The following is a 15,460-nucleotide window of genomic DNA, read 5'->3' on the forward strand; positions in this document are numbered from 1 at the left end:
CCTGGGCGATGCGATTGAGTGTGTGAATGGCTGAGGATGTAGGTGGAGGATGGAGAGGGGACAACAGGAAGCCAGCGAGGGAGGGGCACTGCTGTACAGATCATTGACTCGCCAGCAGATGGTGAGATTATCAGGGTGAACACGGGAAGTCCCTGGCATAGTTATGTGCATTTTAACGGGGGTGGACACGAGCGAATATAGCAAATGGGACGCTTCCTCTTTAAAAGCACGGCAGGTGCACAGCGCATGAGGCAGTGCAGGGGCGAGGCTGTGTAGGTACTGGGTGCGGCTGGTGCCGCCGAAGGAGGCTGGTGCATGACTAGCCATGAAGGGAGCCCCCTATCTGCACAAAACCCTTAACCACAGGTGTGAATTCTCAGAGTAACCCCCATAGCTGAGCCCTGCGACACAAGAGCATGTTCTCCGATGCTCAGTTTTCCTTCTAGCTCTCATGCAGCTGGAGGGGGCTCCGACCTACTCCCTAGGCCCCTGCGGGTTCATGTGTGCGACCTCCCCTTCTATTCGGGTGGCTCTGGGGGGAGTTAGCTCCCATTTGCTCAGTGGAAACCCTTTAAGGTGTAAGCCGGGGCTGAATTACTGCATGCTATCAGCCAGCTAAAAGGAGAGAGCTGCCCTGCGGGTCGGAGGAGGGGCGGGGGTCACTACAAGGCTACGTCTACACTGGTGCGTTCTCACATAAAAACTCTTTTGCGGAAGAGTTCTGCAAAAACTCTTCCAGAAGAGAGCGTCTACACTGGCATGTGCTTTTGCACAAGAGCATCCATGCCAGTGGAGATGCTCTCTTGCACAAGAAAGCTCTGATGGCCATTTTAACCATAGGGCTCTCTTGTGCAAGAAATTCATGTTGCCTGTCTACACTGGCCACTTCTGGAAGAGCTCTTGTGCAAGAGGGCTTCTTCCTGAGCGGGAGCGTCAGAGTTCTTGTGCAAGAAGCCCGGATTTTATACATTAGAACGTCAGTGTACTTGCGCAAGAATACGTGGCCAGTGTAGACAGGCAGCAAGTTTTTGCACAAGAGCGGCCGCTTTTGCACAAGATCACGCCAGTGTAGACACAGCCGAAGAGTTTTTGCACAAGAACTCTTCCGCAAAAGAGTTCTTGCGCAAGAAGCTGCCATGATAGACGTAGCCTAAGAGCTGAAATCACTGGTTTGGCCGGGAGCCAGACCCATTGCAGCCAGTGGAGCAGCTGGCAGAAACAACCGGCAGGTGGCCAGTAGGAGCGGTGGCAGGCGGCCGGTGGAGCGGCTGGCGCGAGCGACCGGCGGGCGGCTGGTAGGAGCGGCTGGCGGGAATGACCAGAGGGCGGCTGGGAGGAGCAGTACAAATGTGGCATAGGTTCAAGGAGTAGAGTCATCAGGATGATGTGTCAGGGTCTGCTCTGACTGGACAGAGCTGTAAGTGGGGTGTTTGACGTGGGGTACGGAGAAGGTTTGGGTAAGTGAACAGAACCCTTACTTCGTTGGACTGGTGAGCCTGAGAGGCAAAAGACACTACTTGATCCTTTTGAGCTGGGACAGATACTCATGGGGGAGAGGGCTACAAACTCTGTTTGTGGTATTTTCCCAAAATCATGCCATGTGACTTCTCTCTCTCTTTCATTAAAAGTTTCTTTTCGACACTCAGACTCTGTGCTTGCAAGGGGGGAAGCATGGCCTCTCAGAGGCGCCCAAGGGTGTGTGAATTTCCCAGGCTACTGGGTGGGGGCTCAAGCCGGTTCTGTGTGAGATGGACCCCTAGGTATTGAACCCGACCCTGGGTGCTGCCGGCGGAAGGGTTACAAAGAGATGAATTCCCTAAATGCTCTTCTTGCAAAAGCCACCCTCAGTCTCTGCACATATATCTCTGAAACTACAAAGGAAACTGATTTTAGTGGAAACTTAAGACCAGGTTTTTATGCCGCCTGCATGGGCAGGAGGAAAAAGTCGGTAACCTCAAGGCCTGCAGCTGTTTCTAAACTCTATTGCAAGAGGAACATTGATGGAGGCAGCTGAAAGTTTCCTCTGACCCTGGTGAAACTTGGCTTTGGCCCAGCATGTGGTCTCTTGCCTACGCTTGGGGCTGCCGGAGTGCAGCGACAAGGTGTGATGGCGCGTCGGGTTTTTCCCATCTCCTGCACCCCCGTAATGGCACAAACAGACTGCACCAGCCAGTAGAATAGAGGGAGTTTATTGCTTCTCCAGGATACAGCACAGCACAGATGTCATCTGGTTACAGAAACTGGGGCTAGGAGGCCTCAGTGCCCCCCCTTGAGATGGTGGGTGGCTGGGCCCTACAATCCCAGCCCCCTCCCAGCTCCTTCTCCCTTGCTTCCCAGACCGAAACTAAAGACCGTCCCTTCCAGCCCTGCCCCCCAGCCAGGGGCGGCATTCCACCTCCCTTTGTTCCTCTCCCTGGGGGGTAACTGGTAGAACAGGTTACCTTCCTGTCCCATCGGCTACTCGGCTGGGCCGTGGTACAGGCAGCAGCCAGTGGGGGTCACCCACAGCCCAAGCCCAGCAACCAGCAAGGTACCCCCCACTACGTCACACAAGGCAAGAGAAAAACATCCAGCAAAGAATCAGGAAAACTTGCATCATCATAATTATCACGAATAAAAAATCACCTAGGGTCTGTGTGTCCAGGGCCGCATTATGACTTTCATGGGCCCTGGGCACTTTTGACTTCGTGGGCCCCTCCCACCATAATAATATCAATATTAACAATTATTTTTCATATAACTTTAAATACTTCAACATTTTTTTTTTTTCTGTTTTAGGCAAAATTTAATAGATTTTCGTGGGCCCTAAAAGTTTCGTTTTTTTCTGATGTGAGAAAAAAATTAAAACATTTTCTTTGACCCTAAAAGTTCCTTTTTTTCTTCTGATTTTAAAAGAAATTAAAACATTTTCGTGGGCCCCGAAAAGTATCGTGGGCCCTAGGCACTGTGCCTAATGGATAAGTCGGCCCTGTGGGTGTCCTTTCATCTTTTACCTCCACGTGTGAACTTTTCCCATCCATGTGTGGAATAATTTGTATGTGCACTGAGCCATGAGTGAATGTGCACCACTGTAGGAACCAAAAATCTTGCAGTGGGTGCGCTCGGCTTGTCTGCGGGGCAGCACTGAGATCTCTGCTGCATGGCGGCACAAGGGTTCAGCTTACAGGGAACTGGCTGTCACGGCAGCGTGGGGCCCCCCTACCCATCATACTGCCCGGGTGTGGATACAGGCTCCTGTTTGCTGGTGCCTTCAGAACGCGCTGTGCGACTACCTCTGTAGGGCAGCGCGAGAGACCAAATGAAACCAGCTCCGGCAAGGCTGGTGGATGGAGTTGTGTCGTTTCTCCGGCCACGCCGTATCCGGCACTTCCTCCGCTCTCCCTGCTTAGAGGATTTTGTACTTATTCATACCCAGGCCCACCAATGAAGGGAGGGGGAAGGGGCAAAGGGAGCAGCTGCCCTGGGGCCCGAGAATTCAAAGGGTACCGGGTCTCATGGGTACTGCTACTGGAGCAGCCAAAGATGTCCGGTGTGGATCTGAGGAATGGTGGGGGAGGGGCTGATTGCTCCAGTGCCGCCCCCTCTGCCCGAGGCCCCGCCCCTTCTGAGAGCATGGAGCTGTCCCCGCACTTTGTCCAGGGGGCCGTGGAGGCTGTCGGCTCCCCTGCTGATACCTGCAGACCTAGCACGGGAAGTAGAGGTGTTCTGCACCTGGCTTCTCTGCCCCCAGGGGTCGCCTCCCCCCCCAACCCACAGGCCCTGCATCCCAGCCCTTCTGGGGTCCCACCATCCACCGTCCCTGGAGGTTCTGGAGCCTACTGACCTGTAGGCTCCGCTACTGCTCCGGGTCCCACAGCTTGTCTGGGACCCCGCAGCTGCCTCCAGCCATGGCTAAGGTTACCGGCTATCCCAGAGCGGACGGATCAGATGCCATTTGCAGCAATGGCATGTGGTCCAAGAGTGTCAGCTACTCCAGGTGTGACCTCCACCCTGGGGCAGTGAGTGGCACGAACTGGTTTGGGGAAGGGGGATCCCAGCTTGGCGCTCTGCCCTAAAAATAGCCCCAGTGCCAATGCCTGCACGGATACCTCCTCCCCTCAGGGCTGTCCCTGTCCCAATTCGCTTTGCGGGTGGTTTTCACACCAGTTTTCACAGCTCCTGCCAATTTCTTCAGGGTCCAGTTCACAGCCTCGGACTAAGGACATCACAAAGCAGCAATACAAGGGGTTTGGCTTTGTCTCCCAGACAGAGTCCTAGCTTAGCAGCTTTCCTCCAGCAATAGGTAAAGCAGCTAGACTGGGCTAAGCTGGACACATCATGGCGTGAAAGCAGAGCATCTTTGAAACACTAAAGCCTAACATACTATTCATTCAATCCTGTTATTTCCTCCTCGCACAAATCCCAGCGGCATGTCGGGCTCAAATACTGTTCCTGATCAGCTGGTGCCCCCTGGCCTTCTGTTTAACACAGTTAGTCTTTAAAGTGCTACATAATCCTGTTTTTTGAAAGTCTGGAGATACTCCAGCAGAATCTTTTGAAGCTCGCTGCTTACTGATTACGTCTGTTTGTTCCAAAGTGCAAGCGCGGCTAACTCACACGGGCCTTAGAACCGCACTGGGGAGACGCTTATTCGTATGGTACAAACACAGCATGCCACACTGAATTAATCTGATGCGCACAAACCGAAAACCTTCCCGTGAAATTGCCTGTTGGGAAGATCGCTAGGGTTGTTTTCAAGCTGAATGACGATACGACACGATCCGTCCAAAGCTAGGGCACCAGAACACCCAAAGGGCGTCAATTACCCCTTGCTCCCATCCTTTTTACCAAAACAACAACATTGGTATTTGGGTGGATCTTCCTATTGTGACGTTGTTAGCAAGGAATTGCTGTATTTTCAGTGCCTCTGTGTGAATTCCACCAGGGTTTGGCTGAACCGAGAGAAGGCACACACCAGACTGAGGACACTGGAGAACGCTCAACTTGTAATGACGGTTTTTTACGTACTTTCTGTGTGGGTTGATGGCTACGGAGGAAAAAGAATAATTCCAAACACAGCATTGTAGGGAGAGGGAAAACTCTGGTAAGGTCTAAACCTGAAAGAAGCTCAGGCTACATCTACACTGGGAAGAGTTGGCAACAAAAGTGCTGTCGATGTGCAAAAGTCAGCAACAGTGAAAACTGGTCCAATCGGTTTTTCTGCCTCCCTCTGTCGACATTTCATGGCCACATTGCTAGCACCCTGTTGACAGATGAAGCAAAGCAGGATGGGTAAGCACCCCATAGGGCAGTGCTGTGGGAAGACAGAGCTGATCCCTGATTGCTTGGGATTCCTTCCTACCTCCGGGAATACTCCGTGCTGAGGAATGTCAAAGCAGCACAGCCGTCCCTCCAGCCCTCCCCCTGCAGCAGCAGAACAGAAGAATTCCAGTGATTTGTTTTTGGTTTGTCCCCCAAATGGAGCAGCTCACTCAGCTGTCAGTCATGTCCCAGAGCTTTAATAGGGAAGAGGTGCATGCCTGCAGGGCAGCAGAGATCACAAAACACTGAGACGAGCCCTCACAGCTGGCATGGTATGATCCTGGTGGAAGCCAGTTCTCTTGACAAAATAAACAACAGACTCTTTGTTGACAATAAAGGGAGGGGAAAAGACAAAAGTCTCTTGCAGGGGTAGAAGTTTTTTGTTGCCAAAACTGGATGTCCCCCCCTCCCCTCCGACAAAAGTTGCATGGTAGTGCGTACGCTCTCACTGTTTTGTCACCAGAAGCCAGTTTTAAGCGACAAAACGTGCCAGTGTAGAGAAGGCCAAGGCCTTCGTTAGAATGAAATGTGCAGGGAGAGACAGCGCCAAACCAACAAATGCAGCGGTCCCCTGTGGATGAAGAAGAATCCTGCCAATGCAGGGTGGGGTGAGCCCACCTGGAATTCGGCACTGAATTCTAGGCAGCAGAAGAAGGGAAGGAATTAAAGGCAGAATAATGCCAGCGGTTAGAGGGGCAGAGGGATTGATTTATGAGGTCTGTCCTAACCTCCATGCACCTTGGAGAAGCTCTGTGGAGAGTAAGATCCCAGGGAGTGGCCTATAAAAGGGCCCATTCCCTCTTTCAGAGCAAGGTGTTGCAACAGCGAGCGCAGCAGGACCAACCTGCCACAACTGCACATGCTTCTGTTCAGGGGAGAGGGCTTGGCTGTGTCAGGGAGATCACAGTGGTCTGACCGTGGGGCAGGCCTGGGCAGAGGGAAAAGAATAAACAGAGAAGGGACAAAGCTGGGCTGATGGCTTGGTGCATCTTCCATCCCACGGAAAGATGGAAACTTTACAAAGGTACCTTTAAAAGCGACGAGGAGTCCTGTGGCACCTTATAGACTAACTGAAGTGTAGGAGCATAAGCTTTCATGGGCAAAGACCCACTTCGTCAGATGCATGTAGTGGAAATTACATCTGACGAAGTGGGTCTTTGCCCACGAAAGCTTATGCTCCTACACTTCAGTTAGTCTATAAGGTGCCACAGGACTCCTCGTCGCTTTTGCAGATTCAGACTAACACAGCTACCCCTCTGATAAAGGTACCTTTGTTACCTATCAGCAAGGGCAACTACGAAAACAGAAATTAAAAATTGACCCTTTATATCAGGGGTTCCTGTTTCAGAGAATGCAGGCCCCTTTTCCTGCATCTATCATCGGCTGGAGGAACCCCTCAGTGTTATGCTGCCTTTTCCATTATATGACTGAAGAGTTCTCATGTCACTCGCTGGTAACGGTTTTGCCTCAGGGCAGGACAGTGTACGTATAAGGCTGGTAGCTGCCCCAGTATCTACCAAAGCCTGCTGCCTAAAAATACCGAACTTCCCCTCATAAATCACGTTAACCGTTGGTCTGCCCCAGTGATCTTGCGAAATTGTGGTGACAACTCTTGGGGCTAGGAAGCTTGGCTCCTTCACAACTGATTATCAGCTGAATTGTCCTGCTCAGTCTGACGTGCTACTTCCTTATAAACAGCCACCTGCCCTGCTGTTTCCTAACTGGCGAGGCATTTAAAGACCTCACTAATATGAAGTGGTCTGTTCTTGACACAACTCAGATGAGCTGACCATGTTGTGCGCATGTCCGATGATCGATTGCCCAAGAAGATGCTCTATGGCCAATTACAACACGGCAAGCGATCTCTTGGAGGTCAAAAGAAGAGATTCAAAGACACCCTTAAGGCCTCCCTTAAGAACTGTAACATAGATCCTGGAAACTGGGAGAGTATTGCTGATGATCGTTCCGCCTGGCACAGACGAATACATGATGGAATAAATTGCCAAGGGAGGTGGTGGAATCTCCCTCTCTGGAGATATTTAAGAACAGGTTAGATAGACATCTGTCAGGGATGGTGTAGACGGAGCTTGATCCTGCCTTGAGGGCGGGGGGCTGGACTCGATGACCTCTCGAGGTCCCTTCCAGTCCTATTATTCTATGATTCTATGATTCTATGGTTCAATAGCCTATGAACAAAAGAGACTGCGTTATGCTGCAGAGAAACATCTTCTTCACAAGTCCAGGGCTGGTATCTTCTCTTCCTCCGGTCGGCAGCTTGAGCTTCCATGTCCCCACTGTAACTGTCAATTTCGGGCTCGGATTGGACTAATCAGCCATCTCCGAACCCACTCCCAACTAAACTGATGACACCGGGTGGTCCTCATCGACCTCGATGGACGAACAGCAGCATGAAGTGGTCTAATTTGTTCCCATGGCTCATATTTTGTTAGCCTTTTGGTTCACATTTTCCTTAAGATTTTCATCTCATTGGAGCTCCCAGTGAAAAGGAAGTTATTCTGATTATAGCCAAATGGTACCTTGTCATTTACCTCTTGGACTGAGTAGTATTGTCTGGAGCGGAAATCTTTTCCCTTGTAACCATGCCCGGATATGCTGATTGCTGCAGATCAAAAATATCTCAGGCCCTTTCCTCTAACACCTCCAAAGGAGTATTATGACTGTCCACTGAACCTATGCTTAACTTAATCCCCGGGGACAAACTCTGAACACACAGGTCCCTTAATCCGGGGGTATCCTATTGAATCACACCATCCCTCACTGTCCCCAACCCAGCCAGCCAGAACAGCATTTTCTTCCTTAAAAAGTAAGTTTCAGGGCGCTCGGTACTTTTTTGCTTTTTGGAGTACATCCTGCCGGTAATATTTTCATGTGGGAAATACAACTTAAAAATGCATTCATACAGATCAAATTGGCTGGATAAGAAATCTGTGATTATCTGGTATGGCAACATACTAAAATGCTCAGTAGACATACATTCTCTTAGTATTGTAACCACATCCTCTTTACTGAGGATAGGTGTGGCACTTAACTTGGCTAACCTGTTCAGTACGGTCAGGGCTGGACTAAGAGGTGGACAAGATGGGCAGATGCCTGGGGCGCCAACCGATGGGGGGTGCCTGATTGCAGCCGTAAGGGGCACACGGCACCCCTTATAGCTGCTATCAGGCGCCATGCGCCCAGCTCCCGCAGCATCGGCCCCCTCCATCCCCGCGGCACCGGCCAGCAGCACCCGTCTCCCCATGGCCACCGGCCCCTGCATGGCCAGGCGCGGCGGCCAGGCCAGGCTGGGCAGCGCATGCGCCCTGCATCCTGGGGCCAGGCCCCGGGCTGCACGCCAGAGGCCGTGGCTGGGCAGCACATGCGCCGTGCGCCCCAGGGGCAGGCCCGTGCTCCCTACGGGGGCAGGCCCACACATACACTGTGCACCTGGGGGCGGTGCTGCGCGCCCAGGCCTGAGGCACCAAAATGACCCGGGCAGGCCCTGGGTACGGTTGCCCTTGTGCATGGGCCCATCTGCTTACCAATTGCCCAAGTGTGTTCAGGGGACAAGGCCTGACTCTCCTGCTTTACCACTGGCGGGTGGCCATTTCCGTAAGAAGTAATGGCGGTCGTGCCCCCAGCAAAGAAAAGCCACTAGGGCGTGAGAAAAGCTGGGGATTGAAAACCCGGCAAATAGGCTCCCAATAATGATAATTCCTGAAGAATTCTTCTCCTTCAACTTCCGGAAGGGGGGTTCCAAAGAGGCTGGAGAGAGGCTGTTCTCAGTGGGGACACAACGAGGAGCAACGGTCTCAAGTGGCAGTGGGGGAGGTCTAGATTGGATATTAGGAAAAACGATTTCCCTAGGAGGGTGGGGAAGCAGTGGAATGGGTTCCCTAGGGAGGTGCTGGAATCTCCATCCTAAATCCCGGCTTGACACAGCCCTGGCTGGGATGATGGAGTTGGGGTTGGTCCTGCTTTGGGCAGGGGGCTGGACTTGATGACTCCTGAGGTCTCTTCCTGCCTAGGGTTCTATGATGGTATGTTCATGTTTTCATTTGTAAGTAATAAGCGGCAATGGGGAAAAGCCGAGGGTGTTTTAGAGAAAAAACCCAAATCAGATCAGATCAGACAGTGAGCCGTACAATAGCTTCTCCCTGTAACAACCGGCTCCGATTGTCCTCCTTCTTTGTGTTGTTTGTGAAAACCACGTGCTGTGGTTGATATTAAAATTAGGTTGTCCAAGCCGTCAAAGCTGAGACAATGCCTTCCTTCATGCCCCCACCTTATCCGCCGGGTTTCTGACGTGGCTGTGGCCTCTAGGCATGAACAGAAACAATAAAGAATCTTAACGATGAAGAGAGCTGCATTGGCACAGCGTGGATCAGAGACCACAAAGTCACATGCCGGTAGCAGGGCAGCTGTGAGCCGAGAGAGCTCGGAAAGGCGTCTCCACGGCGGCCATGATTGGGGTTTAGTGATGAAGTCTCTGGTGGAGGAAAGTCGAATGGGTACCGATGTGCTTTGCTGGGGCAGGGTCAGAGCGCTCTGCCCCTTGGCAGGATGGAGCCTGGGCTGAAGTTAAGGAAGGGAAGACAGAGAATAGCGGATTCCCTGAGCGCCCAGTCTAGTAGTTAATAGAGCAGCTGCCATAGAGCTTCTTGTCTGAACCGTGCCGTTCCCCACCTCCCCCTTCTCAGTACAGAGAGTGCTTTGCATTGCTGTACCTCTGTGTTGCCTGGTTTGCAGATATTGGCCTCTCTCTCCACACCCTGAAGGGCGTCTGACAACCATGACTCTGCACTAAGTAAATTATTTAACCTCTTAGCACATTGCTTCCCATTGCAATCTCCAGCCTCCATCTGGAGAGTGACATAAACAAATTGGAGGGGTTGGGCTAAAAGAAATTTGATGAGGTTCAACAAGGACAAGTGCAGAAGAATCCCAAAGACTGCTACAGGCTGGGGACCGACTGCCTAAGTAGCAGCTTGGCAGAAGAGGACCTGGGGGTTACAGTGGATGAGAAGCTGGAGATGAGTCAACAGGGCGCCCTTGTAGCCAAGAAGGCTAATGGCATATTAGGTGCATTAGGAGGAGAATTACCAGCAGATCTACAGAAGTGATTATTATCCTTTATTCAGCTCCAGTGAGGCCACATCTGGAGAATTGTGTCCAGTTCTGGGCCCCCCAGTATAGAAAGGATGTGGACGCATTGGAGAGCGTCCAGCGGAGGACAACCAAAATGATTAGGGGGCTGGAGCACATGACCTACGAGGAGAGGCTGAGGGATTTCGGCTTATTTAGTCTGCAGAAGAGAAGAGGAAGGGGGGATTTGATACCAGCCTTCAACTACCTGAAGGAGGGTTCCAAAGAGGATGGAGGGAGGCTGGTGACAGATGACAGAATCAGGAGAAATGGTCTCAATTTACAGCGGGGGAAGCCTATTTTGGATATTAGGAACAACAATTTCCCTAGGAGGGTGGGGAAGCGCTGGGATGGTTTTCCTAAGGAGGGAGTGGAATCTCCATCCCTAGAGGTGTTTAAGTCCTGGCTTGACTAAGCGCTGGCTGGGATGATGGAGTTGGGGTTGGTCCTGCTTTGGGAAGGGGGTTGGACTCGATGACTCCTGAGGTCTCTTCCAGCCCTCGGATTCTGTAATTCTATGATCTGCTTCTACACTAAAACTCCAGTACAAACTTATTAGAAACTTACCACAAAGTCACCCTAAAACTGTTTCTTTCCTGGCCAGGCCTTCCAAAACCAGGGCAGTCTCCTTTTTCCTGGGGTCTCTGATTCACTCCCTTGGGTTTGACAATGTAGCCAGCCAAAAGACAAAAGAGTCTGACTTTCCTATTTTTTGTAAAGATTCCCTTTTTGCACGGGAAGTCACCAGGCCAGTGGGGGTGGACATGTGACTTCCCCAGACCAACCACTGCTAAGACTTAAAAGACAAAAGAGATGGTTTAACAGTTGGTCATCAGGACACTGAGGGTAACACCGGTGCTGGCTTTCATTCGCACATTTAAAAGCCAGAAAGCACTCCACACTCCATGCTTCTAATTTCATACACACCAAAATAAGATGACCAGATCCAGCGGGTTATGACATGAAGGCTGATAGGTTACATGAAGCAATTTGTCCCAAGCAATTTTGAGTGATGTATATTTGTGTCCATAGGACCATTTCATAAAGCAAGGAGGTGGGGGGGGGGGGCATGTCCGTCTCACTGCCGACCTGTTTGGAGGGAAAAGGAGAGAGGACGGGTGTGAGCTTGTGTCCAAGGGAGAGGAGAAGGCAGGAATGTTCCCCCGGCATGCACAGGAAACCTTTGCTGGACTGTCCATCGGGGATGGGGATGCTACTGCAGAGTGGAGGGCAAATAATTGACTGACAAGAGGGTTGTGAGCACCTTCCCTGTTACAGCTTCTAAGGCCTTTTGCACTCCCTGTTGTCTGCATCTGTGCCAGGGTAGAATGGGGGCTGATACCATTTCATCCAATTGGATGAAAAATGCACTGTCTGAAGGCAAAGGTTTAACCACACCTGAAAACGGCTTAGTCCACCTGAAAGCAATGGTGGATGGGACTAGGGTTGCCAGCTGCCTGGCTGTCATGTGGTTTGGTTTTTAGATCCAAGGGAAACAGAACACTCCAGAGAGACCTAACCATTTTCCTATTTATTGGAAGCTTTAAACAGTTCACATCGTTATTTAAGTTTTACAAGTCTTACAAACAATTACTACACAAATTAAAATATGTTAGGTTTAAAATCTAAAGCAATGAATACAATGCAAAGCAATGCAAAAGCAGGTAACAGAAGATTATTATAATACAATAATTAGGCCGAGTGCACTTACACTTCACCCTCACTCACCAACCCAGGGCTCCTGCATTTGGGGTCAAGGAGCGATTTCCCACCCAGCTCCCGACCAGCCACATCCCATCCTTCCGGCAGCAGGAGAAAGGAAACCCCAGGGATCCGGATCGGGAGAGCGCGATGGAAAAACAGGCAGAACGTGCCCAGACCTACCAATTGTTGCCCCCATATATGTGGTCACACAGTAGTTTGCCTCACTTGGACACATGACTGGTCTCAGACAGCCCCAGTTGGAGGCGGAAACCTCACAGCTGAAGTAGAACAGCGAGTGAGCTGCAAAAGGAAAACACACCCGTTAGACTGAGGCTAGCAGGAGCAGTTTATCTGTGACTGGTCTACAGCCCCCGTGCCTGTGGCTGGCTGCTAATGAGCATCGCTGCGGACCCTCCCCATGTGTTCTCAGCCGCTGTTTCAGGCCAAACTCACTGACGCCAGAAAGATTTTTTCCTGCTCACCGCTTGAGCAAGGACTGCAGCCAAAAGACCGTGGTGGGGAGGGAGGATTTTTCAGTTGCGTGCCCAGCTGCTATTTATGCTTCTGCCAAGCTCACCCTCTGCAATACCAACCTGGACAGACTCTCTCAGCGTGTGCCTTTTCTAACCCCTAACCCTACACACAGGATCACAGGGTTCTAAGGAAAAGCCAGCAGCGACTGCCCAACCAGCCGGATTTCCTTCTCTGACAGGGGTCTTAGCCAGGAGAGAGGGGGAAACGGTAGACAGGGAGCATTTTGATTTTGACACAGCCCTACGTGATTAAGGGTACGATTCTGTCAGGGAGGTTACAGATTCTGGGACCTCTGAGACGTCTTCTGGGGCAGGAACGGAGGAGCCGTCAGTTTAAGGGCTGCCAGACCAGTGGCCGGACACAGAACAGCTGCTAGCGACGAGCCCTGGGACCCCGGAGCAGCAGCTGGGCTGGGTTAGCCCCACTGGGCTAGAGCGACTACAAGCTCCAGCAGCGCTCTATTTTTCTTCCTCCTTCTCCCCCAGGGGATTTTTAATACCAGTCAGAGACAAGTCACAAGACTCTGAATTTTGGTTTATTTCCTGCAACCTGTCTCTGACTTTTACTAAAAATACCCGTCAGAATCTTAATCTTATGATTTTCTAGGAGAAATGACAATAAGGTGGGGGCACAAGTGTCAAACTGGGAGGGCGAATCTTGTCTCACAGAGGTCAGTATGGGCTCCGGTACTAGGAATGTCAAAGTGCAGTCGACTACACGATTAGCCAATAAGCCTGAGCTTATCGGTTCATCTTGTTGGCTACACGCATTCCCCCCCCCCTTGCTGCCTCTGTATCAGAGGCAACACGGAGACGACAGGGAGTGGGAGTCAGTGCCCGTGAGGGGCTGACTTTATGCAGGTTTCCCACAAGCATGTAAAACAGAGAAGGAAATTGTCCTGTTGGCCTTGGCACCACTGAGATTACGGCTGGAGTACTGTGTCCAATTCTGGGCACCAAAACCTGTGGGCAAACTGAAGAGCAACAACAAAGATCAGAAGTTTCGAAAACCAGAAACTGTGAGAAAGCGTTAACAAAACTGGCCACGGTTAGGCCTGAGACAGGCAGACTGAAGCGAGTGTGGCAGCAGTCTTGAAACATGTCAACCTCCGCCATCGCCATGACGGGGATCCATGGTGGAACGAGGTGTACTGGTAGTTCGGAATAGGAAGCCTAGTCCGAAGTACCTAGTTCGAGCCCCGTGTAGCCACGCGGCACGGGGTTCGAACCAGCGGGGTTTTAAAAATGGCGGCTCCCCGCTTATGCAAATGAAGCCCGGGAAATTCAAATCCCAGGCTTCATTTGCAAGTGCGGTATATCTACATTACCCTCCTAGTTCGAACTAGGAGGGTAGTGTAGATATACCCTAATTACTTAACATTTTAACATCCCTAGAACTAACCCACCTTGCTGAAGGAGTTAAACTCATCTTTGAAGAATTTCACTAAAGGAGAAAGGCATTTGAAGGGTTTGTCCTCACAGATATCAGCCCAGGCCTCTGGTTTGAACGATGCATGGGAGGAAGTGTCAACATTCAGTTTTGCCAGCAAAATATCCAAGAACCAGAGATTTCAAAGTTACTCAGCACTTGCTCCCTGACATTTTGGAATGGTGGCACCAGCCATCCCAGGTGTCTCATGAACCGACCTGGGATGAACTGCAGGAGTGGGAATTGGGGGGCAGGCGGAGGGGAACACAGGCAGCTGGCAGGAGTCCCAGGCAGCAGGCCAGGTGGGAGTCAGACCAGCGTGTTGGCCATGTGGGGATCACCAGGCAGCACTTGGGGAATCAGTGAGCGTGGGACTCCGGGGGACGGAGCAGCCCGTCGGGTAGGGAGTCAGGAGCCAGAGCGCCAGCTGTCCGGGGGACAGGTGAGGTGCTGGCAGCTCCGGCAGATGGCTGCCCAGAGAGCTAGGGAGCCCAGCTCCCACACGTCCCTCCAAATGGGCTGCGGAGGAGGCCCGGCAGTGAGCTGGCAGGAAGTCTCAGATATTTAGGCCAAGTTGCCATGGTCCTGCAAGACATTTGATATTGTCCAACCACAGCCAGGGTGAGCCCCTCTCCCCCTGATTTTAACCCATTTTCTTTCCACACTGCTGCATACTTCTCTTGGCTTCCTCCAGCCTGGTTCACAATCCCCAAGGCTGTGTCTACATTGGCATGATTTTGCGCAAAAGCAGCTGCTTTTTTGCAAAAACATGCTGCCTGTCTACACTGGCGGGGAGTTCTTGCACAAGAACACTGAGGTTCTAATATGTGAAATCAGGGCTTCTTGCGCAAGAACTATGATGCTCCCGCTCAGGAATAAGCCCTCTTGCACAGCTGTTCTTGCACAAGAGGCCAGTGTAGACAGGCAACATGAATTTCTTGCGCAAGAAAGCCTGATGGCTAAAATGGCCATCGGAGCTTTCTTGCGCAAGAGAGCCTCTACACTGACACGGATGCTTTTGCGCAAAGGCACATGCCAGTGTAGAGGCTCTCTTGCGCAAATACTTTAACGCAAAAACTCTTGCGTTAAAAGTATTTGCGCAAAATCTTGCCAATGTAGACGTAGCCCCAGAGTATGAGGTTTCCACACTCTTCTCACCATTTGTTACTATTCGGTTCTGTTTCTTACCAGGGGGGCTAGAATTAGCGTCTGTATTTCTGTTGCTAAGACTCGGGCATTAAAATTGATTCTTACGACCTTTGTGCCATTTCGTTTGCAATCCAAGCACTCAAAAGTTAAGTGGGATCAACCTCTTAAGCCAGCGGACTACAACTCCCATCAGTCCTTT

The 15,460-nt window shown here is 51.3% G+C and overlaps 1 long non-coding RNA gene across 1 annotated transcript in view; it reads right to left on the reverse strand.

The window, feature by feature from the left end:
• Nucleotides 1–11,625: 11,625 nt before the first annotated feature.
• The window catches only part of LOC112546258 (uncharacterized), a 34,767-nt gene continuing 30,932 nt past the window's right edge, over nucleotides 11,626–15,460 (reverse strand). Inside the window, exon 4 of the long non-coding RNA XR_012901172.2 lies at nucleotides 11,626–12,450. This is a non-coding gene — a long non-coding RNA (uncharacterized LOC112546258). The remainder of the gene's footprint in view (nucleotides 12,451–15,460) is intronic.

Source organism: Pelodiscus sinensis, chromosome 2 (genome assembly GCF_052426305.1).
Source record: "Pelodiscus sinensis isolate ZL-2025 chromosome 2, ASM5242630v1, whole genome shotgun sequence".
In the NCBI taxonomy this organism is placed as follows: Eukaryota; Metazoa; Chordata; order Testudines; family Trionychidae; genus Pelodiscus; species Pelodiscus sinensis.